This window comes from Pan troglodytes, chromosome 7, assembly GCF_028858775.2.
Source record: "Pan troglodytes isolate AG18354 chromosome 7, NHGRI_mPanTro3-v2.0_pri, whole genome shotgun sequence".
NCBI classification, from domain to species: Eukaryota; Metazoa; Chordata; class Mammalia; order Primates; family Hominidae; genus Pan; species Pan troglodytes.
Window position 1 is genome coordinate 112,001,359 of NC_072405.2, and position 26,764 is coordinate 112,028,122.

The 26,764-nt window shown below is 39.0% G+C and overlaps 1 protein-coding gene across 19 annotated transcripts in view; it reads right to left on the minus strand.

Moving 5' to 3' along the window:
* The window catches only part of NCALD (neurocalcin delta), a 445,958-nt gene that overhangs the window by 78,017 nt on the left and 341,177 nt on the right, over positions 1 to 26,764 (minus strand). For 9 of the 19 annotated variants that reach the window (XM_063816501.1, XM_063816496.1, XM_063816495.1 and 6 more), the window contains one exon: positions 14,524 to 14,579. The exons of 5 other annotated variants lie outside the window; for them this stretch is intronic. The gene's annotated coding sequence lies outside the window, so the exon portion shown is untranslated. Of the gene's footprint in view, positions 1 to 14,523; positions 14,580 to 25,452; positions 25,628 to 26,764 lie in introns of those variants that run through there. 5 more of the 19 variants (XM_016959741.4, XM_063816505.1, XR_010159299.1 and 2 more) reach the window with 5 other exon arrangements.

The window sequence follows — 26,764 nt, forward strand, 5'->3', positions numbered from 1 at the left end:
ACTGGGGTCTCCGGCTATTGTCAAACCCCGACATGTGCAAAAAACATCAGATTAAACCAAGAATAAATCCATCTGCAATATTACAGATTCCTTTAAAAAACAGGAATAATTAAAAATTTTCTTCTTGGTGAAAAGTAAGATGCTCCTGGAATCTTTGTTCATGCTCAGAATAAGATTTGATTATCTAGCTTATGGGGACTCCTGGGCTGAAGACAGGTGGGTGTGTGTATGTTGGGGAGGAGTAGGAAGGGGGAGAGAAAGTATCTTCCAAACTCAAAGCAACTGGCAGGGACCGCAACAGCGAGCAGGTCAAGAGCATAAGGAAACTCCCTCGTTAAGCACCAGGGTGCCCTGGAAACAGCCATTTCAATTAGTGCCAGACTGAGCTGAAATGAAGATTAAGAGGTCATTTCAAACAATAGCTCAAGGATAATTTGCTTAGCCTACAGATCTCTACTACCATATACTTCTGCTCTGCAATGCAGCATTAACCTCATTTACTGTTTAGTTCTACAGGGCACATATTATTAGTCAGAAAGCCCCCTTGTTTCTCATATAGAAAACTCCACTGAAAGTCTCACGTGCACATGTCATTCTCAGTGGAGGCCACTGATGATGTTGTCCCACATGCTCTTTATGGTCCCTTGCCCGCAACCCACCAACATCTCCTTATTTTCGGTTATTCTTAACTTTTAGGGAAAGTTTCTTTTTGGACAAAATAGCTCACATTTAGTGTATTCACAAAAGTGTCCTTTGAATTTTTTCAGAGGTCCCCCAATCATATCTGAGTATGACATGGGAAAATGTTAGAAGCCTGCCCATCAGGAGAAAAAGAGGCAGTAAATTCCATTTTAAATTGGAAACAATTGGCCTTCATTTATAATCTTTAACATGTTTTTCTTGATTACAGGAATAATACAAGCTCATTGAAAACAAATTCGCCAGACAGAAAAACATAAAAAATAACATGAAAAATGTCTTGAAATCTTATCCCTTAAAGGGGATGATTAACAATTTGGTGTATATCCTTCCAGATTTTTCTTATATATGATATATACATATCAGAGATCCCTAACCTGAGCTTCTAAGTTGTGTGTGAAATTTTGTGTGCATCTATACATAAGTGTTTTAAAAGGGACCATAACTTTCATCAGTTTCCAAAGAAGTTTCTTTGTTTGTTGTTTTTGTTTTTGTTTTTTGAGATGGGGTCTGTCTGTCACCCAGGCTGGAGTGATCTCAGCTCACTGCAAGCTCTGTCTCCTGGGTTCAAGCGATTCTCATGCCTCAGCCCCCCAAGTAGCTGGGATTATAGGTGCATGCCACCATGCCTGGCTAATTTTTTTGTATTTTTAGTAGAGATAGGGTTTCATCATGTTGGCCAGGCTGGTCTCAAACTTCTGACCTCAGGTGATCCACCCACCTGGGCCTTCCAAAGTGCTGGGATTACAAGCGTAAGTCACTGCGCCTGGCCCCGCAAAGAAGTTGTAAAACTATATATGTATACATACACATAATATACACACTCCTATTTAATTTACAACAATTTAATCACACTCTATGTATAGTTCTGTAACTCATTTTTTTCCACTTATGGACATCTTTCCATTTTAGTAATAGTTGTTGTTCCTGCTATCATTTTATTCTCAGTTGAGTTTTCCCCCTTCAGGTACCAGAACCTAGAGCTTAGAGACAGGCAGACCTGGCTTGGCCTCCTGGTTCGACCACTTACAATCTCTGTAAGTTTGGCCAGTTACATAGACTTTAGCAGTCTCAGTTTGGTTATCTGTAAAGTCAAAATAATAATAGATGTACTAGAATTATAATAAAAATACTGCAAGTAATAAGTAACAAAATGTATTTTAGGCAGTCAGCACTTAAACAATAACTGGCATAGAGTAAATATTCAATAAATAAATACTAGTGTTTTTCATTGATAGAATCCATTGACTGAATGGAAACACACACATACACATAAAACAACATCTGGAGAAGGTTTTTAAAATCAGGTCTTAGGATGACAATAAAGTAGACTATTGAGAATAAAGCTGAAGCCACATTCTGGGATAAGACAGTATTTTCCATTCATTGGGAGTAAGCAAGCAAATGATGATTATACAGCTGCATATGTTCTAATGGATAAGGTGTCAGCCCTAACCATGATGGCTAAGGAAATTGCCTATGGACTCAACTGATCTGGACTTCTCTCCTCTGGACCCTAACCCTCTTCTGTGATGTTGAGAAGATCATGATCCTTACCATTCCATGTTGGGATTTGCCCAGGTTTTACTACAAGTTCTTAGACTTTGCATCTGCAAATGCTGCAAGTTCAGTGTAAATGCAGAATTCCACTTTCCCTGCACAATGCTAGCTGTCAGCCTCATGGATTAACTGGGGAATGGCTTTGCCTGTGGCCTGACCCACAGCTTTCTCTGCCCTGCTTGTGGCCACTCTTCACTCCTGGTGTTTGTTCTCTGCAGGTTAGAGCAAGAGTAGGCCTGTTGAAAGCCTCCACCATAGTCAGTAACTGGGCAACAGCTATATGTCAGGCGTGTGCCAAAAACTTTGCATATTTTATTTTCCTAATCTCACAGCAATTCTGGAAGTTATCATCTCTGTTTTTCAGATACAGAAATTGAGGCATAATTAAAATAAGGAACTTGGGCAACATTTCACATGTAGTAAGGGGGAGACTCAGCATTTGAACTGCTTCAATCTAGAGCCCTGTTACCTATAAACTCTACCACAATCAGCTTTTGATTCTGAGTGGTGAGCTATAATACATGTTACATTTGCAAGACTCTGGTGGAAAAGAAGAAAATGTCAGTCTAGCGCCCACCAGAAATTTCCCTCGGACAGAGCAGAGTCCACAGCACCAGCAGATCTTATTCTCACAGGAAGTCTGGCTGCAGGATGGCATGGTCACACCAATAGTCTATATCTGCAGGTCATAGCTGTAATTAACTCCTTCAGAGTTGTAGGAGGGCCAATGAGAAAACCAATCAGAAAGGGTAAATTAGCCTGGTGCGGTGACTCAGGCCTGTAATCCCAGCACTTTGGGAAGTGGCGGCCGGAGGGCCACCTGAGGTGAGAAGTTCGAGACCAGCCTGGCCAACATGGTGAAGCCTCATCTCTACTAAAAATACAAAAATTAGCCAGGTGTGGTGGTGCATGCCTATAATCCCAGCTACTTGGGAGGCTGAGGCACAATAATTGCTTGAACCCAGGAGGCGGAAGATGCAGTAAACTGAGATCGTGCAACTGCACTCCAGGTTGGGCGACAGAGCGAGACTCCATCTCAAAAAACAAAAAACAAAAAACAAAAAGAAAGAAAGAAAGAAAAAAGAAACTTTAAAAAAAGCAGGGGTAAATTAATTTATCTATGATCTCAATGTCTGTGGTAGGCAGAATAATGGTCTTCCAAAGATATTCACATCCTAATCCCTGAAACCTGTGAATGGGTTGCTTTGCAGGGAAAAAGGGATTTTTGCAGATCTGATTAAGAATCTTGAGGAGGGAAGGTTATTCTTATTCTGGATTATTCAGGTGTGTCCAGTGTTATCACAGATTCTTTTAAGAGGGAGGCAGGAGTTTTGGAGTCAGAGGTGAGGTGATGGTGGAAGCAAGGTCTGAGTGCTGTGGGCTCTGAGCTAAAGGAAGGCAGTCAATGTCAAGAAGCTGGAAAAGTCAAGAAGACAGCTTCTCCCCTAGACCCTCAGAGGGAAAGGCTGCTCTGTTGACCTTTAGGCTTCTGACCTCCAGAACTGTAAAATAATCAATTTGTTGTTTTTAGGCCACTAAATTTGGGATGATTTGTTATAGCAGCAGTAGAAAACTAATACAATGTCTACTTTTTGTGTTCTATAACCATAGTGTCCAGTATTAAACTTGACGTTCTATGCTCAATTTATTTATATCCATATAATGTCTCCTAGTATTTCAAACAGCTCATTAGTGATGTCCTAATTGCTCTAGTTCTCCCTCTTCATAAAGAAAATGAATTATAATATACTACCTATAAGCTTTTAAGTGAACATACTCTAGATATTTCTAAACCTAATAGACCATATTCCTTTCCCTTGGAAAAAAACCTAGGCGTGCCATCCTCAAAGTGGCTCACATTGATTCACTGACCCAGAGCTTACAAAACTAAAACCAGCAGGCATGATTAGAAGTAAATGCACATTTATTTTATTCTTTCTTTCTTTTTTTTTTTCTTTTTGCTGAGACACTGGCGAACATTTCCAACACTTACCTGCAACGGCATCTTTCACCAGCTCAACTGTATGAAGGTTAAAAACTCTTCCTAATTTTGATTCTAATAAATGACTTGAAGAAAAGTGTGTCCCTGTTTGTTTACTTCTATAAATTTGGAAGCACTGTGAAATCTCAAACAAAATTAGCCTGGGGATACGGAGAATCAGGTAACCTAATTAACAAAGGCTGAGCCACTTACATTCGCAGGACTCTGGATCAATGCTGGCCAGCCTAACTGAAGGGAGAGCAGACAAGCCCTGGATGGGAGAACCAATAGCTCAGAGACGGAATTCTAACATGAACAAAGATCGTTCACAGATTGATGAAGCTTTTGTTGTTCTTGGCATTGAGCATAAAGAAAAGAAGAGGCCTATAGTTGTAAAAGTTTCCTAACACCATCATTATTATTTGAATAAGCCAGGAAACATCAGATCCCAGAAATGCATCCTTTGTGGCCATATATTTCAGGAAGAGAGCTTTGATTTTCAGAAATCCTGCTGCGTGGCCCTGTGCTCTCCAACTGGATACCAAAATAACCAATGTTTTCATGCAGGTACCAGACTGGTTTGAAGAGCTAAGGAACATTAGTTGGTTCTCTTGTATTACTCATTTCTAAAAATCAAGAGCTCCAAGCAGCTGCATATGCTTGACATACTAGACTAACCCCTTAAAGAAATGTCAGCAAGAGATGATGTTATAATCAGTAGCCAAGATTATTGTAAATATTTTTTTCTGGATTTTTCCCCATTATCTAAAATCTCCTTATAAACAGATTCCTTCTTACTCTCTGATGGTAATGCTTTAAACTGAACAAATGATTTCAAATGACAGATTGACTATGCAAACTCCTGGGGGGGCTTCCTGCAAGGAAGAAGTAGGCTGGCAAGTAGTTGCTACTTCTTTACCAGGAAAAAACAAAGTTAGAGCGAGTGGCTTGTCTGTGTGTGCCAGCTGTCATCTGGGACAAGCAGGACTCCTGACACACTTGGCAAGTAGCACAGACTTCCAAGTCTTTCTTTCTCTCTCAAGGCACAGGGCAGAGACAGCCACAGTCAAGATTTCCCAAAAGTCATGATTTCAAATGATTTTATTTTCAACACAGTGATTTTTTAAATTTAAAACTAAATATGGTTTCATCTTTATGTGGGTTGAAGACTGTTTATATAAATACATTTTGTAAAAAATAGATAAAATCTTTAGGCCGCATTACAATGCAGGGTTAAGAAAATATGGCCATTGTATTTTATGCATTGTTATGTGTGATAATAAGGTTTAAATTTAATGCTTCAATTCAAACACATCTTGCAACTAAGAGGGTTCAGACAAAATTAGTTCACCTTCCTTGCTATTGTAGCTGTGGATCTAAGTTCCAATTCCCCACCCCTATATCAAAGTTACTTTCTTTTCTTTCTACCTACCCCCTCCAAAAAATAAAAATAAAAAAAGAACTGCTATCGGGTAGGTGCAGTGCGATGAAACCCACAAACAATAACAAGATATGGCGCCCACACAAGGCAGAGCCTTGGCTAGGACTGTGTCTGACATGACCCTCTGCAGAGCCTTGGCAGGGACCACTCCAGCTAGCATCATGGTACCTCCAGATCAGCAAGTTCAGGGTGGAGGTGGGGTGGACAAAAATTCCCACAAAATACATCATTCCTAGGATGCAGGAGCATGAAGCATAGAAGAAAAGCTTTGCTTATTTAGAAAACTGCTCAAAATAAATATTACTCAAGATAAAACAGTCAAGGAAAATAGCCCATTCTTGTTTCATCTGTCTTCTCCATTTAAACTTGCAAAGTCTGTGGTTATAAAACATGCTTGGGGGCAGGCTTTACTGCCATATGCTTAGATATTCACAAAGGTTCAGACCAGGTACTACAGGGCCTACCAGGACATCAACAAATGCATCTAATGCCTAAGGAAATTATTAGGATTATATTTTATATTTGTGAAGAGTTTAATTTTGGCAAACCATTTTCATGACTGTTTTGAAGTGAAATGGGCAAGGTTATTATGAAGTCATTTTGGATCAGTGAGAAAAGAAAGGCACCAAATCAGGACAATTTATGCCTTATTATTCTTAGTTTCATACAAAATAGCCTAAGAAAACACATCTCCCCAACAAGTTCAGGTCAGTTGAGTACTTAACCCTGGATATACCCAAGGTACTATCTATGTCAGCAATTAGAGCTTGGCATGAACTAGGTTATCCCATTCATTCAATGAATAATTATTCCACAAATAGGCACTGAGTCGCAATTATGTGCCAGACAGAATATGATCAAGGCAGGCCTGGGCCTTCCACTCAGTTTATAGCTTCATCTTGTGCCTCTACCTGAGTGGTAGGGACCTGGGAATGAGGCCACATCCCACAGAGAGTTCTACACACCCCTGCGACTAGACTTGGGTCTGGCCTAAAGGCAGAAGCTTTGAGTTGAAATGGCAAAAACTGTAGGAGTTGGGGATTCTAATGCCAAGAAGGGTCCCATGGTCAAACTAGTTTGGGAAACGTGTCTTATCATATCCTCCTCTTAGAAGTTTATAAGCAAATTAAAAGCACTGAAAAGTCTTCCAATTAAGAAACATGCTAACTTTCATTCATCTAGCAAATATGTTTATCCTGGAACAACCCTAGAACCAGCCTTCTGTAGGATCCACTGTGGGAAATGCCGATAGGCCCACAGTCTTAGAGCAGAATCCAAGGACTCTGATTTAGAAATCGTATCTTCCTAGTGGCAAACACACTTGTCAGAATGGCCTGTTAAGATTTGGACTTCAGGGACCCCCTTGGCTTAGCGAACTCTCCAAGGAGGCAGCGAACAAAACAACTCTCTACCTGTTCTCTAGCATGCTATTCCTGAACCCACTGCCCTCAGCCCTGGACACTTTCCTTGGTTTCTGGGTTATCAATTCTCTTAGGACTTGGCTCCATAATTTCAGGCTTTGATTGCTTTCTGTGTTCTTTGACCCAAGTCTGGTCACAATACCATTTGGCCTCCTGGTACCTGTTTTCATTCTTTGGTCCAAGGACATATCATGGGTCCCAAGGCTGTACTCTACTATTCTGAAGCCAAGGGCCTCCCTTCTCAATTGTTTTCCATGAAATCTCTTGCTTCTGTGACAACATTTGGTTCACCATCTTAAATCTAACCTTATATTTCCTTGTGAGAATGGGTTACCTCAAAGGAGAGGGTCATGGTCCATCCCCATTTTAATAGAGAGAATTTAATGGTGATCCAGTGACCCCAGAAAGGGGTAGGAGTAGACCCTAGTATATTATATCATATATTATCTCATCTTATTGTCCCCAAAAATTATGAAGTAGTTGCAATTTTTTACTTCTGTTTTCCAAATCAGGAAATGAATCATTTGAGAGACTGTAACTTGCCCAAGCTTCAGTCACAAAGCTTTAGTGATTGAGCCAGGATTTGAACCCCGGCAGTCTGACTTCAAAGGGCATGCTGCTCTGAATCAAGAAGCCTCCCTTGATTTTCCATTCCATATCAGGGTCTACCAACTCATCTTCAAGAAGCCCTGCCTGGGAGCATGGCACTCTTGTCCAGTCATGATCCTGAGGTAGCCTAGGGTTCTCAGCTGCACCCCTCCCTCAACAGTCAGTTCAGCGCACAATACCATGGGTTTGTTCTTCTCTCCCTGTTCCTCTGCCAGAGCAATCTAGCTCTACTACAGCTCAACTGCTAAACCACTCTGTGCAAATGTTCCCTCTCTGATAACAAAATGCTGTAAGCCAGGCTAATTGTATAAGTTTCCAGAAGGTTCCACATGCAGGGGCTCTAATAGTAGGATGGTGGAGACCATGGGTGAAACTGTGGGGTCAGATTTAGAATTTTGCCAGGACCAGGATTCACAACCCTCCCTGCACCTGAGCATCACCTAGGAAGCTTTTTCCCCGTCTAATTCAAAAGACCAATGCCCAGGCCTCATACTTGACCAAATGAATCAGAACTCCTGTGAGAGAGGCCCCAGCAGTGGCATTTTATTAAAGCTCTCTAGCTGATTCTTATGTGAGACTAGAGTTGAATATTCCTTTTCTAAACATAGGACTAGTTATATAAATAAAAACACATTTCCTAAATGTTGGCCTATGTACCTCCCATTGAGGCTATTTCCCGCTGAAAAACACGTGCTTTCTCAGAGTGAAGAGGTTTAAGAATCATGGACATGACTCTGATTATTATGTGCTCTTGGGCAAGAATCAACTTTACTAGGACTTTGTTTTCTCATTTATTAAAGAGGACTAATGTTAACATACCTTAAACGTAGGTAATGAAAAATGACTAATTCAGTGGTCATGGAGTACCGCTTATACAAAGTTAAAATGCTGCTATGACAAGTAAGGGGATTTGGGTAATTTGTCTCTTAAGCATTGCCAAGAAATCTCCAATAATTATAAATAGGGATCTAGAATGGAATTCAATGAATCATACACCATAGACTCACTAATTACCTGTAAATGGCTGCTATTCTCTCCTTCCGCTAGTATATTTCCTCCGGATAGCAACTTGGGAATATGAATCAAAAGAATACAATATCTTGAAATTTCTTTGGCACATTCCCACAAAGCCAATGCTGTCTTGTTGGCCAACTGTTTTCCTTGAAACAGGTGTGCTTCAGCTTAAAGAAGGCGGAGACCTACTATGAAAGAAATAACTGAACAAAGTATTCTTCCACTTCACACAGCTTTCTTAAAATAGAAACTTCCCTTGTGCATAGTTCATTAATTTATTACCCTTGAGGAGAAAAAAAAATCACAATGATGATGTAACTCTGAAATGATCAAGTTAACCAGTGGGGAAATGTGATTTAATTTCTGAAACCTTTACATTAACTCACGTGTGATTAGAAGAGAGGTTTACTCCCATGAAGTTAGAAAGAGCAAAAGAAAGAGACATATTTAGGTTACAAGGCACAACTTTCAGCGCCTGCTGGTCACATCTTGTCTCACAAGTGATGGAGTGCATGGGCAGTGAGTCATGGCGGAGGCAATAGGCGCCATGAATGTGAGAAGATCTACCCAAGGCATGTCAGTCCCACTAGCTGGGCTCTCCACTTCCACATTCCCACATGGCCCAGCACCTAGGTCAGCCTTGTTTGCATAAGAACCATTTAACAATGGCTCTCTCTATCTACTATAAGCTGAATGCTGCACTAGGTCTTCTAGGAAGACAAAGACAAAGGCAGCACGCTCTCTGCCCTTTAGGCTTGTCAACTTAGGGTGCCCAGATATCCAGGTCTGACAGCCTCAATCTTTTGGGCAGCCCTACTAAGGGGATCTGTGCCAGTTCTGTTGGGAGCTTCGTGGATTAGTCCCATCCTTAGGTTGCTCCTCACAAATAGGAAACTTGCTCAGGGTTGTTTTCCCAGTTGTGTAGTGATCTGGACTGAGAACTTCCTACTGGCATCGGATCTCTTTGTCACCAATGGCATAAATCCACTACAGGAGTTGTTAGTGATGCTATATGGTTCATCACATTGGGCTCGGAGTACAGATTATGACTTCATAACTTACTGTCCCCTAAAGGCAAGAATTGCCATCAAGGCCTAACATAGTGCCTGTATTCCAGCACTACTTGTTAAATTCAAGGGCACAGAACTTGCCTCTCATGTTATGTGCCAACCGCACATGTGCTTGGCTAAAATTTCTGGTGCTTGGCAATCTGTCCACAGCTCAAGATCCCTATAGAGATTAGGAGGTACAGGAGGCTCTCAACGTTTAGCTGGTGTGCGTTAAGAATCACCTAGGAGGTTTTATAGAGGCAGATCCCAAGCCCCACCTCTGTAGATTCTGATTCAAAAGTTCTGAATTTGGCCTTAGGAATCTGCCTCTTTCAACCACACTGCTGTGGCTCTGATTCTGATGCCAGTGACTGGAGGGCCCTGTGTTTAGACATTATACCTCTCCCCTCAGGCTTCTGGGAAGATTCCAACCAAGAGCCCTGGGGGATCAGTTTGGGCTGGTGCTCCTCTCCACTGACCCAGCAGCTCAGGTCCAGATGGAGGTTGGAGTAATATGAGAACCTTATCTTCTCTGCCCGTGCAACCTTCATGCAGCCATTTCTCTCCTGGTGTCTCTAGTCTTGACTTCATCAAGGGCTGCTGAGAACGTGTCCCTTTATGCCGCTGACTTTACACTTAGCATTCCAAGACCTCACTAGCCTATTAGGATAACCTAGCATTTCACTGATGGTTGCCAAGGTGGCTCCTGAGTCATACAACTGAGAATATCCTGTCTTATACTGTCACACTTCTAATGCTAGTGGCTTCATTCTTAAACAAACCCAGTTTGATGCTGAGAAGTTGGGGATGTGATGGGTACGCCCTTGGAGTCAGGATCTCTGCCTCATCAAGTGAGGAGTGAGATCCTTGGGAACAGCATGAACCCCAGACAATCCTGTTATAGACAAACAAAAGAACCCTACTGAGATGTCTTTAGTAATGTTCTAAAACCTGAAATTAATTATTCCCAAAGACAAGAGATGAATGATGTGTATAGCACATGATCAGACTGAAAATGGCTAAAATGGAAAGAACAAATGGCCTGTGATCAAAAGCAGATCCCTGTGCTTACCTGGGATAATTCCCAGCAAATGTGCCCCTTAACTCCAATTTCAGGAAAGACAAACCCAGTCTTTCCTCTAATGTGTCATTCATTCTTTCACTCACTGACAAACACTTATCAGGTACCTGCTTTGTGAATAGAATAACACATCTAAAAATTACAAGACTAATTTCAATTAACCAGGAATTAACAGCCTGCTTCCTTTTGACAACCAGTAATTTTTTTTTTAATATTAAGTTTGCAGAAATAGGAGGCAAAGCACTCCAACCTCTGGGGAGGACTTTCAGATGGTGAGTGGAGTCGGAGGCATTGGAGCAAGGAAGTTCTACCAAACATCACAGGAGCAGCAGAGCTTGTTGGCTGAGGGGGTCATGCTTTATCCATTCCAGCAGGCAACAGGGGCCCAAGGACAACTTGAAAGCTCCATTCTAAGCTGTCTGTGATTTCATAATGTCCCTGTGAAGTGAGGACTTAGTACAAGTAATGCTACTTAATACAAGTATAAGCAGACGCTTTAATGTACATTTGCAAAGAAGACTGATGTAGGTTTTAAATCATGATTATATAGAACCATGAAAGAGCATTTACTGACACCTATTGAATTGCAGACCCAACCTTTCTGCTAAAACAAAACAGCTCTATTTAGACCTGCACTCACTGAACTGGCAAAGATAAGAACCCTGTAGTCAGACTACCACTCTGCAGAAAAAGATACAACAGAGATTAGAGATTTTCTTTGGATGAATTAATAATCAACAGCCCTTTGGGAACAATTTCCACCAGTCTTCCCCAAAAAGACATGTTCCAGTTTGCCCCTGGGCCTTTATGCATACTGCTCCTTCTGCCTGAAACACCCTTCTCCAAAGCTTCACATGACTAAAAAGGAGGTCACTAGCCCCATCAGCAAAGAAAGACAACACATCTGTTTCCCAGGTCAACATCAAGCTTACTCATTTCTTTGTTCATTCATTCAGTCCCTGAGTTATTCAGTCTGTGTTGGGTACTTAATCCCAGTCCCCGTGGGGTGCACTGAGGACACAGATATGAAATGAGACACCATGTTTACATTCAGAAAGCTTGTAGCTTAATGGAGGAGACAGATAGAAAATTGGAGAACTGTATGGTTAGTGGTCTAATTTAGGTTTGTATTTGACAGGAGTACTGGGGAAGTTAGGAAAGGGACTCAGTGGAGTCCTGAAGAATGATACAGTACCTGGTTGAGGCAGATATTGTGGATTTGATGAATGGAATTGGCTCATGTGTCCCATCTATTTTCACTTTGTTCTCCTTGTATAAATGACCCATATTGATCATATGGTCAATCAGGGTTGGGGGTGCTATCTGGGCCATGAAAGAAGGAGAAATAGCCTCATAAAAAGTAAGGCATGTACCATGGCCTCGTGCCAATCATGCATCAGCACACTGGGGCAGCCACTCTGATGTTAATAAAATCTCTCTTCAAGATGGCAGACTAGACATGACAGTCTGCCTATTCTTCATTCAAAAATTCCAACTAAGTGGTGGAAAATGTGTATGAAAAAGAATAAATCAAGAACTGGGATGGAAATCAAGAAAAGTTACCATCAGTAGGCAGAAATTTAAAGAAATTTATAGAAAATAGCCAACAGATATGTTTGGATTGAGCCAACAAAAATCACAATGTAAAAGAGATTTTAGAGAGAGCTAATGAAGAGATGAGAGCTGTTCTTCTCAACAGAACCCTGAAGAATTCAGGTCTGGAGCCACAGGGAGAAGGAACAGTCAAGGCAATTAATAAAAAGACTATGAAGAATGTTGTTTTCCATCTCTTTCTACTCCCCTTTAAGATTTGTACAGAAAGGCAGTACATAAAAGTAGTTCATCCCTAAAAATAAAGCCTTCCTGGTCCTGGCAGTCAGGACAGTCACAAGCTTGCCTGTCTGCTTCCCACTGTCACATGTGCCTCCTGTGAGCCGAACTGCCAGCCTTTCCATTCAGGAAGAGAATTGTGGTAGAAAACCATTCCTACGTAACTGCCAAAGAAATCCCTCCAGTCACCTCTACCAGTCAGCACAGTCGTTCATTCATAAATATGATTGGGCCAGTCAACCCAGCCCTTCATTTATAAATATGATTGGGCCAGTCAAAAGTTACTGGTTATTGAAGGAAAACATAGAACATATGAAAGAAGGATCCAGAAGAGCAACAGAATTTCTGATACTAAAGGAAATGGAGTTGGAACAAAGGACAAAGAAGGTAACTTTTTTTTTAAAGTAATACTTTTAGGGATATTTGAGAGAAAAGTCTACATTCATAAATATAAAAAATGATTTTACAAAGATGCTCAGTGGAAAGTCTGACTAATTGAAATGAAATGACTCAAAAATAAATTTGAGATCCAGAAGACAAAATTGAGAAAATCCTCTGAATGCACACAAAAGGGAAGAAAGAAAATATGGGAAAAAAGTTAAGACCATAGAGGAGAGATCCAAGAGACCTAACATCTCCTAGAGCTAAGGGACCTACTATCGTTTCCATAGTAAGAGCTACTAGAGGAGAAAACAAAGAAAATAGAGATGAACACTTCAAATAAATCATAGAAGAATATTTTTCTGGGCTGAATAAACCTTGAATCTTTGGATTTAAAAAACTTGAAGAGGAATAATAATTTAAAAAATATCTGGACACTTCCTGGTAAAATTTATTACCTCCAAGTACAACAAGAAAATCCTAAAAGTTCATGGGAGAGGGATGGAGGATGGAGCTACCTATAAAGGAATCAAAATCAAAATGGCAGCAGACTCTGCATCTGCTTTCCAGGTTGCTAGAAGACAGTGAAACAAAGTCCATAAAATTGCGATGGAAAGTAATTTGGAGTCTATTTTTCAATTATGAGGGCAAAATGAAGATCTACAAAGACATAGACCTTCTTCTGTTATTTTGAAAAAAATTAAAAATATGCTCTAGCAAAATTGAAAATGAGTCTAAGAAAGGGGTAGATGTGGAGACAATGAAAATAATCCAGTTGTGATGGAAAGAAATTCTAGTAGAAGAGCTTAAATCTAGTCCACATTAAATGGTAGCACAGAGGGCTTAGTGGAGAGCATCTTCAATAAGAAAGAGGTTACCATGACTAATAATTAAGCACCAAAAATTAAACTATGACATGCCACATATGTACTGAAGATTTTAGTTTCTCCAGGTCAATCAGAGAAGACAAAGATAATTAGAAACTTGAGAAAAATAAATATACATAAAGGGCAATTATGGCCCAAATATAGCAAACTAAAATATAGTATGTGTTTAAACAATTTGTGGAATGTAAAAAACACTGGTATTAGAAGCAAACAAAGTTAAGCCTCTCTGGTCAAAGGGGAGGGTCACTAGATGCAGTGGTTTATGACTTCATGAACTATATTCCTTACAGATTGCCCTTTTTTATATAATTTTCACCAAGAGAACAATCCTAAAGGTGGGATTAGGTTTTGAATTCTGTTTTAAAACCCCTTCTCCCAACCAAGGATATTTTTGTTTGATTATCTGCAGTCTTTTCTGTCTTCCTGAGACAGTTAACTAAGCTTTATTAACTAAAAATATAAGCCTGTACTCATTATGAAACAATGTTTTTTTAAGTTAATCCTCAATCTCTTAAAGTTTGATCTTTAATTTTTAATAAATTAAAATTAGTTAGAAACAGTAACTCTTACTTCAAACAGCTGTGTGAAGTTCAAATCCTCAATTTCATTTCAGAGTTCTTTTTCTTCTGTTGAAATAAAGTAAAATTAAACGTAATGCTTTTTAATTTTAAAATATTAGTAGTTGTTACTTTGGACAGTAAAACATTAAGAATGATGTTTCTTTTCTTTTTCATATTCTTCTGTGTTTTCCAAATGTCTAACCATAAACATATATTGATTTTATACTTAAGTTATTTAAAATGAATATGAATAGAAGACTAACATAAGACTATCTGGGTATATTACTAGGACTAGAAAGTCTCCCAGGTTGAATGGCTGGTTAGTTGAGTGATTATATAAAAATTGCACTGGGTTAAGTAAGTGATTTGGAACACATGCTTCAGCCTACCATCTCCTTTCCTTTAACATCAAGAACACATTCCCAGTGTTGTAGGTCTAAAACATCTGTCATGAAACAGATGTTTATTTTTTTGTGTACATTTTGCCCATGTGTTTAAACCTAAGAAACTTCCAATTAATTTAGGACTTTTAACAGATATTTTATTAGTTGAATAGCTTATGCAAGAGAAGAGGAAGGACAGGTTTATTTTAAATTCCCTAAAAATGTCCCTGTTTAAAAACAGAAGAACAGTGGTTGGCAGGGGCTGATGGGGAGGGGTGGATAGGGAGTGAGTTTAATGGGGTTGGAGTTTCAGCTTGGGAAGATGAAAAAGCTCTGGAGATGTACAATAGTAATGGTTGCACAACGATGCGAATGTACTTAGTGAACTGAAACATACACATAAAGATGGCTAAAATGGTAAATTTTACATGCACATTTTGCCACAACAAAAAAAGTCCCTGTTAATTTTAAATCCAGACACGATATAACATGATTTCAGTGAAAACTTTCCTTTTTTACAGTATTTCAAAATCAGTGTCTTTTAGTTAACCTGTAGCATAACTAAGTTTTGTGCTGTTTGTGACTCTAACAAAATACCCCTCCTGATGGGGATGCTGATGGAACAGTTAATAAACTCTTGGTTCATTAACAGTATAGTCCTTGGCTATAATCCGTAGGCTGTTTTGACAGTCTGAGGAGAAAGAGAGTTCTATTTCTAAATAGTAACAGATCGACCTTTAAAAATTGGAAGTTGATCAACATTTTTCAAGGTGGGCACAAACAGATCTAATGACAATTTCTTTTACAAAGTGGAATTTGGACCAAAGATTGCATCTTTAATTGTTAAATAGCTTCTATTTTGTGAAATATATTCTGAATATACCAAAATATATATATACCCTGAAAGAGAGAATGGTTTGCTTTAACTACCCCTGGCAGTTGGGCTTGTACCAAGGTTTGTACCACGTTGTCCCATTCAACCTGGGAGACTTTCTAGTCCTAGTAATTTACTCAGATAGTCTTATGTTAGTCTTCTATTAATATTCATTTTAAATAACTTAAGTATAGAGATCTTGTACCAAGAGCTCAGGGCTCACCAAGGGTTCCCTGACCATTCCCTCCTGAATAGCCGGGAGGTGACAAGAAGCACAACATGGGCAATGGCCTTGGGGCAAAGCCCTCTCGACACAAAAACCAATTTACAAACCTTCACAATTGCCAGCAGCAATAGCAAGTGATGTTTTGTAAGTGGAAAACATACCTTTCATTCACCATCAGAGACTGAAATAAATGACTCAACTGGTTTAAAATCTTTATGTGATCAAATAGTTAAAAAATATATCACCGATTCAATTTCTTCTGGTGTTGGACCTTAGGGACAGTACTAATCTGTGTGCTACTAGAGTGAAATTATCATCAATATCAACGCATTACTCTTCACTAGAATGATTAACAGATGGTGTTTTTGTTGGCTACCCAGGGATTTGTTTTCTATTATTCTTTGTATTGTACATATATGTTATATATACTTTTTTGCGTGTATAATTTATAATATTTTTCTTAAAGATGGCATGCTCTGGTTAAGAACATTCTGATAGTTGCCAGACACATATACTGATGATCAGTATTCAAAGATTTCAGGTGTAATGTAATGCAATGCACTCATAACTTACAACTAAAATTTCACTGAACGCAATCTAATTTTTCATTGGTGACATGATTCAAAGATTTTTCAGAATAATGGTGCAGTGTCTCAGGGGTTTCAGTATATATATATGTTTTATATATATAAATATACATATAATATATATTTATATAAATTTTCATTGTATACTCATTATAGTATAGTTTTATAGAAAATGTTTTAAAGGCTTGACTTGTTCATTTGGTTTGGAACTTATATGAGTATGACTTTGATGAGTAATAGGTTATATGTTTAAAAATATGAAGTTACACAGCTTTGCCTATGGATATAACCCAGCTAAAGTTAAAATGGCTACTCACACCTACGGAGGGCAAAAGATAATTCACACTTCTTAAGATTTAAGAAGTTAAAACTTTTCTATGAGAAAAATGGACAAAAATACTTAGCACATATTCAGGGATTTAAATGAGCTGTGTAAAGAAACAGAGTCACTAAAATATTCTCACCCCACTTAACATGTACATCACTTCCCTGCTCCCAGCTTTCCCCAGCTTCCTAGTGTCTATCAGATCAAATCCAGCTTAAGTGGATAAATCCTAGATCCTCCATGGACCCACCATATAGATTATATATTTTTTCCTTTTCCCAACCATGTTCTTGACTCCAGGTGGGGAGGTGTCCTATTTCTGTCACTAGGACGTTCTCATCATGCTTCTCAATGAAGGATTATCCTTTCACTTTTGCTCCTCATGCCAGACGCTCTCTATCCTTTAGGCCCAACTCAAAGCTCACTTCCTCTCCAAAGTCATCTCAATGCCATATATCCTCTGGGGTTAATCTGTTCACTAATCACCTAACAGAGATATAAAGAGGAGGCACTGTATGTCCTGCATGATGCTGGGCACTGTGGGAAGTTGCAGCCAGTGTGGAAGACGTAGCTCTGGCCCTCAAATGCAGATGCCATCCAGCCTTCCTAACTAGACTGTTACCTTTTCAAAGACTGGCTGGTCCTATATTACTCATGCAGTATCCTATTTAGCTGAAATATCTTGGATGAGATGGGATATATCCTGGTTATTGAAAAGTCTGGGTGATTGCACCACATCTGCCCTGTGTCTATGGTAAGCAAATGAGGAACAGCTGGAGAAACCTTAGCAGTCCTTGGACATGAAAGGAATATTTTCATAGGCACTTAACTCTAGGGCTCACTGTACAGAGTTAACAAATGCTGAATGAATAAATGAATGAGAGTCTTCTTAAGGGAAGAGGAGTAGACTATTAGGATGGGGTGAAGTTTAAGTAAGTGAGAAGAGAGTTGGGGCATTGATTTCTCTACAGCAGAAGGGAAAGGGATGCCTCTTTGAGTAAGGACACAAGGACCACATTTCTGAGGATTTCAAATGCTAGATTTGACCAACACATGGAGCCACAGACCAATGGGACAGCTGCCATTTTGGCAATTTTGTTAAGAGGCATAAGATTTTGTTGAATTAGCTAAATTTTACCTGGCTAAGGAGAATACCCTAGCTTTACTACAAACCAGTAGAGCAGAAAACATTGCCCTAGAAGCATAGGAAATGGGCCAAAATAGTGTCAAAGATACAGCAGTTTCTAACAATAGAAAAGTAGGCAGCAATTTAGACAGAGTAGGTATGGGAGAGGGAGACAAAGTGGACAAGGAGGACTGAGCATGTCCTATCATGATCTAGGACAGATGATACAAGTACTGCCATCCACACTGCACTCTCCTGCAGGGAGGGTCCCAGTCAGTGGGGGCCAATGAGTGAGATCTTGCTAAGTCATGCAGTCTGGCCTCAGTGTAGCCCAAATCTTTTCCTAGAACCAGCAACAGCATTAACCTGTAGGACATTGTTCCAAATTTCCAAAAGCTCATTTGTAATTTGGTTGGTAACAGAAATATATTTTCCTCCAGAAATTAGGTTAGGTTAGGCCAAATCACGAAAGTCTATTTAATAATCCATATGTACCTGAAGTTTAGCCCTCTACACAGGCATTTCACTCATTTCTAATTACCTAAATGTTCCAGTTACTCTGACTGCCTAAGAAATTACCCCCCCACACCCCAAATCTTATGGGCTTAAAACAGTAACAACTTTTATTTTGTCCATGAAACTGCAACTTAGGGCAGAGCTCAGCAGGGATAGTGCATCTGTGATTCCCTGGCATCAGGAGGGGGAAGGAAGACCTGATGACCGGGCCTGGAGTCATCTGACAGCTTGCTCACTCACATGCCTGCCAGTTGATGCTGGATGTCGGCTGAGACTTTAGCAAGAGATGTTGGCTGAAATACCTACTCTTGGCCTCTCTATGTGTTCTGGGTTTCCTACAATATGGTGACTGGATTCTAAGGGAAAATGTCAAGAAGAAAAAGAATAGCAAGAGAGAAAAAAATTGTATTCTTTTTATGATCTATCCTTGGAAGTCACCTAGCATTATTTCCACTGTACTCTATCAGTTGGACCAATCATAAGCCCATTTAGGTTCAAAGGGAGGGGCAATAGACTTCACCTCCTGATGGAGAGGAGCAAGATTCTAGAAGAACATATGGTAAGGCAGTGACTCACGCCTGTAATCTCAGCCCTTTGGGAAGCCAAGGTGGGAGGATCTCTTGAGGACAGGAGTTCAAGACAAGCCTGGGCAACATAGTGAGACCCCATGTCTATAAAAATAAAAACAAAAAATTAGCTGGGCATGGTGGCATACGCCTATAGTCCTGGCTACTCAAGCAGCTGAGGTGGGATGATTGCTTGAGCCCAGGTTTGAGGTTACAGTGAGCTATGATTACACCACTGCACTTCAGCCTGGGCAACAGAGTGAGAACCCATCTCTAAAAAAAAAATTTTTTAATGTGGTAATGGATTCAATTGTAAGGCTATTTTTGAATACAATCTGCCACAACATATAACATTAATTCTGGGGAAAATACAATATATAATAGTAAGTCCTCACAACATTATTGACAACAAAACCAATTATTTTTTCTCATTAACATTACAACACAACGATGTTGAATGAAATGACGGTATTTGAGGCTCTGCTGTATATTCCAAGTTGAAAGGCAATATAGTATAGTGAATAAAGAGCCAGGACTCTGAAGCCAAATGCCTAGAGCTCTATTGTATACTTGTGTGACACTCAGCAATTTGTTTAAGCTCTCTGTGCCTCAATTTCCTCATTTATAAAACTGGAATGTTGTTAAAAAATAGTTACTTCGAAAAGAACTTTGAAGACTATCTAGCTTCCTAAGTGTTAGCTATTATTATAATACTCTTCCAATTCTGACGGATTCTTCCTGCCTCCTCGGGGGATGGTGGTGGCAGCACTACCAGAAGTAGAAGATTAATAACAGCAGTTCACATTACTGAGTACCTAATACCTGTCAGTTTCTATGCCAAGTAAATTGACTCAAAAATCCAAGAGGGATGCCCTAATATTATTCACATAAGAAAACTCTGATTTAGGTAGCTTCAGAGTATCACTAGCAAGTGGTAGAAACAGGCCCCTGATCAGTTTAACTAGATAGAAGGAGCCTGAGTCCCTGGAGGACTGTGTGGAGCAGAGCTCTTCTCCCAATCCTGATTTCTGGGTGAGTGAAAAATGAACAGTGTTGGATTATGCCATTAAGATTGGGGGCTATTTATTACAGCAGTGACCCTGTCCTGACTGGGTTAGTACAGGGAAGACGGGAGAGAGATCTTTGGAAATATCACTAATTTAAAGACTCTTTTCATAAAATACAATGGTTTTCATTATTTGTATGAAACAGGGTATTTGCATAAAAGAAAATACTCTCTAGGTCGGTCCCTACCAGTCTCATTTGTCTTCTGAACTAGAGGACAAATAGCCTCTGGCCAACTGGGAATAGGACTGAGCATACCGACCTGGAATCCCTGACACTGATGGGAACAGATTGCTCACAAATGAGGCCGGCTGTTCACCAGCTGCAGAATGTCTCTTCTGGGGTTTCACTCTGGTGTAAAACCTAATGGTTCCCAGGTTGTTTGTCTGTTTTGTTTTGATGTTCTGTTTTGTACTGTTTCCTTTTAGAATTCTCTTTTGGACTGCAGTGGTCAGTGTGGCTGTGGGAAAGAGAACCCCAGTTAATAGTACATATAGGTCTCTGGGCAAGTTCTCTACATAGTTAGACTGCATGTTCCATGATGGAAGGGACCTGCCCTGTCTTGTACCTTATAGCAACCCTGGGGTCTGGCTCAATGCCTGACACATAGTATGTGCTCAAAATTTGCTGAATGCATGAAAGACTGAATGTTTGAATAAAAGCTCAAGCAAACAAAAGCCAGGGTCCATAAAGGCCCTTGGGTTCTCTATGCCAGCAGCATATCTCACTTGAGGATCCCATCAGGGGAGGACCTCACATGCCTACTATAATACTGTGAATGCAGTAGTCAGTTAATAAATGTTCGCCAATTGAGTGACTGTGCTGCACATGATCCATGATAAGATGTGGGAAGGTATAGGACGGGGAAACTTTTGTGAGATGCTATTTTTGATCTCCAACGATATTGTAAATATGGTCGTCACAAACCTGATCATGGTTTGAGTTATATGAATCATATCAAAGTCTGTGGGAGTCAGCAGAGCAGATAGCCAAAGAACACAACAGTTTTCTTGACATTTACCTCTAATAGATAGGGCTTAAATTCATTAAAGCAAACAAAATCCAAAATCATCTTTTAAAAAAATTCATCCTTGCATAAAAGCAATGTGCAGCCTTTGGTCTTCTTGCAGTCACTGGGAGAGATTCAGAAAATGTGAACAATCCTCCCATGAAGACAGGCAACAGCTGGAATGTCTTTCAGGCTAGAGATTTATTTCCTACAAATCAAATATAAAACTGCATTGTGACCTGAGAATATTCTGGTTTACATTAATGTAAACTAAATTTTAAAGGGATGCAGTGTCTTTATTTAAAGGCACTTATGAAAATACATGCAAAAAAAGCCCTAAAGTTCACTACTGAGATAAAAAGGGCAGACTGTTTTTAGTTTGGCTCCAGTGAATTTCAATATTTATCATATAATTTTTATATCAAAATCTTAGTGAACATTAACTTTTATGGTATCACTTCTGAAAACAATAAAAAATACTACATTTTGGAATGCTATTTCTAGTTAGATTTCCATCATGAAGCACCAGTTAAATAAATGTGGATTTTATGAAAAATAATGGCACATTCCTTTTTGAAAAGTTTCAAACACCTGGCTTGAGGAGCAAACAGTACAGCCTGGAGTCAGAGATTTTAAACTTTTTCCAAGTTTCTTTATCAAGTTGCTAGAGACTCAAAGCTCCCAAGGCAAGTGTTCTTTTCTAATCCAAAGAATAAGAAACGTTTGAGAACATCTCTTTCGTAATTCCTTTGAGAACACACGAAGACAAATTGCTAAGCTTCCATTTCAAATGCGAGGGATTTGGATTGAATTTAAACAACAGCTTGTGCAAAATGTCATAGCTCCCATTCTCTTACGCGGAGACAGTGGGTGCTGATGTTATAGAAAGGATGACTTTGGACATTCTGAATATAGGGCTGTGACGGCAGCTGACCAACTGCAAAGTTACGCTGTTGGTTTGGAGAGGAATATCAGGCACTATTTTCTGCACATTTAAAGAAACATGTAGAATGAGACAATTACTTACAGAAGTCACACTAAACAATACTATTAATACCCCCTGTATTGGTCTTAAATATCCAATAAGCCAAATAAGGTTCTGCATTCAGATACTTGGGAAGTGTCTCCACTTCCAGCTTAATTTCAAACATGCCTCATCCTAGAGACCTCTGTCAGATAAACCTTTAGGGCTCTCTCTTGAGTATCTGGAATTAACATGACAATTGATCAATTCACACGTGTATGTGCTTTACTTTAAGCTGGAAAGCCACATGCATTCTTTAATGCTTGCTTCAAATGCTATGAGCACATGAACTACCTTCTGTGGCCCATGGTTTTAACTCTCATAACTTGTACTAACACTATGAGTTTTCCTCTTAACCCCTGTCTTACCAGGTAAGGGTTTCCCAATCCAGGGGACATAAGACTGTTGTTAATGGATCTCAAGGAGGAAAATAAAAGAAAGTTACAATTTGGTAGCTATATGAACATATTATTCCTTTTCATGCAGAATTTAGAGAACATTGCAAAATTCACACACACTCGAAGAATAAAATCCGATGCGGTGGAACCGAATGTGGAAATGGGGTGATGGGTTTTGTCCAGTGCAGTTCTATCACCTTTTGGCATCACTAACGTACATATCAATTGACTCAGGGGTGGATAAAATTCAAGAGGGCCTGGGGAACTTGGTTGGGAAAAATATTATATCTTTAGTTTCACTAACCTCAAACTGAAATTCAGTATTTCCTTCAATTAAAATGTAGGCAACAAGCCACAGCACCTGTGATATTGTTGCCAAGAGAAATCACAGATATTTTCACCTCATTTTACAGTTGTTGTAGATATCCTGAAATATCTTTTATGCTCACCATTACTTCAAAATTATGGTAGTTATGGTAGTTATTATAACTGCTGTTAGTTTGTATTATGTAATAATGTGTTACTAACAAAGCATGTATCACAATTTTGTAAAATTTAGTTAACGTTTTTCAATGAATGAAAGTGGTTTGATTTGTAACCCTGCATACTTTATTTTATGCATGTAAAAACATAATTCTGAGAAAAGTACATAGGCTTCACCAGGCTGCCAAAGAGGTCCACAGCACCAAACGGGTTAAGAATGCCCGAAACTATACACAAAATATTTAATAATGCAACAGCCAGGTTTCTAGAGTAACTCGTTCCTTGCCAGCATCTTTTGAAGCTGCAACAAACATGACCTTGAAATCAACATAGTCTCAATGCTGTAAAATGATTCTGATGACAGTCTTTTTTTCTCTTATTTTCCCATAGGAAAAGACCTGTAGATTCTAGAGCATCTCTGCTTTCACAGCATAGGTTGTTTTCTTTTAGTGATAAACTTCATCATTGAGATTTTGCCATCAACACTGAATTATTCTCTTATATTTCATACCGCTGAAATGCAGTCTATTTTGAAAGAGCATTGAATACAATTATTACAAGACTTTAATTTAAAATGTCATAGAGACAGCACCAAGAAAATCTCTGCTACCTGGAAAAACTATAATGATAATTCCACATTTTGAGTAAAAGAAGTAAATGTCAAAGTGTACCTCATCAAAGATAGTGCTGTTAAATGACAGTGCTACTGGTCTTATCCGTGCTCAACTGAAATGTTACATATAAATTATCATTTTTCTAGGGGTGTTAAGAATATGGCCTCTGGGTTATTATAATTTTGAGATCAATTAAATGATGAGATTATGTCTCAGTAGATGTGGCTGGAATGAAAGCACATTAGACTTTTGGAAAATCCTCCATGGAGACCCTGACCAAAAACAGACATGTCAAATGCCAGCAAGTTAAATGAATATTCACTCATTGAAAGCTACTGAGAAATTATTGATATACCCACAGTTATTCACTTATTACTGTAGTTAAATACTGTTCAAAATTTTTCACCTCCGAGAGTAAAATAAATGCTATTAGAATTCTGAAACTAATAAAGAACATAAAAATTAAAACAATATATTCTTGCACTAAATTATGATATAATTCACACACTGTGAATATATGGTATTCATATATACAGTTAAACCAGTTTCTTCTACTAATTAAAATACTAGCTGTATTACATGTAGTGCTCTAAAATTTGCCCCTTTTTCTGTTAAACTTGTAAGATTTAGACACCTGGTTATAAATCTAGACTTTGGCTAACTTCAGTACTACAGGTATTCTTTAAATTACAAGCTCCAAAACAATTCAACCTGTATGTCATGAAAGAAAATCTGAAATTACTAACCTTGGGAAGGAAAGGAACTACAATACAAAGAAAACAATTTGTAGTAAATAGTATTATAGGAATAAAGAGATAAAAATTCTTATTAATCACAGTTATCAAATTATTCATTTAAGATCCAGAGCAAATTGTGAGTGACTACTTCTATCTGTGTTTGAGTTAAAGTAGAACTTGTGTCAATGATACTTTTCATTTTAGGGCTATTGTTTTTTTCTTTAGGTAATTATGACGATTTTTTAAAATAACAACAGCTTACATGACTCCTTAGTAAAGACCATCTCATGCCATTCTCTTCACAGCTGAATTTTCAGGGGAGGATACTGGAAATATGCACTTTGCTCTAACAACCAAAAAGCAATTGCATGCACACATGTAAAAGGTTCCACCCCAACTTCCTTGGCATATTCCCGATTATTTCTCTCTAAACAGGAAACTGTTGACAATTTTTCCTGGTACTTTCAGAATACCAAAGGTTTTACTTACAAGCAAAATCCCAACTTTTGTTTCAGTTATAATGTTATTTCCCGTGGTTCCTATTGTTGCTAAATATGAATGCTGCAAACAAGATAGAAACCAAATTCCAAACTATTTTAGGCTGATTCAGAATTGAGTAGCAATTGTAAAAAGAAAAGTTAGAAACACATTGCAAGGCTATGCTGGAGTTTTTAAACCCAAAACAATACTGAAGGGAGGATTCCTGGAATTCAAGAGAGAATATTTGGCTCAAGCTGCAAAATCCGTATGTCTAAATAATGTTATGTTAGCAAGTGTTGAGCAAGCAAGACGATTATATTTTAACCTACTTCACAGAACATTAATCCAAATTTAACCAAATTCCAGAGAACCTGCCTGAAATTCACAACTAGAAGCTGCTTCACATTTTCCCCTTGGTACAACAATAATTGCTCATGAATACAAACTTGTAGGAGGTAAGAGAGAGGGGAAAACCACAATGAGCTATAAAAACATCTAACTATTGTATATAAAGCAAACTAATTACCTCACTCAGAAGAAGTGCAAGATTTAACAGTCCATGCTCTGCAGCCCCTGGAAACAGCAGTAGCAGCAGCAGCAAGGTCCAGCATCCACCAGATTCTCACAAGCCTTTGACTGTGTGGACTCAGCCACAGACTCTGCCTCTAGCTGACGTCAAAGTCCCTGTCACATGGCCAGATGAAAGCCAAGAGATCATTGGTTGTCGTAGCAACCACAGACCGGCTCTGAAATTATTTCAATAGGTCATCTGTCACTGTGGTGTGTGTGTGTGTGAGAGAGAGTATGTGTGTACGCACACACCATAGAACCATCACGGACAGCTCCTTGACAACCTCAACCCCCGAAGTTGTGACTCCAGCATGCCTACAACTTTCCTCTTTAAGGCTTTGGTGTCTTTTCTCTACAGTTACTTGCAGGAAAATATATGCCACCCTGAAGTTCTCATTTGTTTCACTACCATCAGCATGAAGCATGTCTCTCTCTCTCTTTCTCTATAACAAAAGGAAAGAAACTGAAAAACTCTGGAGTAGTTTTCTTAGCCAATTAAACTTATTTGCAAGCAAATATATAAAAACAGAAGCTCAGGGGGAGGGGTTGGAAGAAAATGTATTTTAAAAACTATATCAGAATCTACATGGATATACTGAGACCATGCTTGTGATGGAAAGAAAAATAAAAAACAGTGGCTTGGGTTCATGACAGTGGCTTATGACTCAGAGACAGGTAAGACAGTCTAATGATCCTGACACCAAGTAGGATGTAGACATCAGATAACATAAATTCAGGATTCCTGTACTGTAAAATGTCTAGGTAAAAATGAGGACCGAAGGAGTTTCAAAACAGTGTTACTTTAAAATAACCATGTGAGTAAGCTGAAAACTGTGCTTTGGGGCCATACGGGTGCCAAATGCTCCCCTCTTGAGTCCTCTCATCCACACCCCTTTGCTGAGACTCAACATTGAGTAAACAGGGCCAGTGTTGCACAAACACAAAGTGTAATGAAAGCCCAGAGCCATAGAATAAAAGGGTTATCTCACATGTTTTCTAACATCAGCTTTATTTCCTTTAGGACCACCCTAGCTTACTTTTAACTCTGCACACGTGCCTATTTCCCAGTTAATTCTCTTACTTAATTAATGGGAAGCCGATTAAACAAAATCAATGAAACTCACAAGAAGGTACTCTGAAAAAGACATTCAGAAAACGTATGCCCAAACAAAGGACAAGGAGTTAAAAGGCAGGGGAGAAGAGACTGCCCTCAAAACCCTAAGGACCTTTATATGCTAGGCTTATAACGACTTCTATTCTGTTTCTTA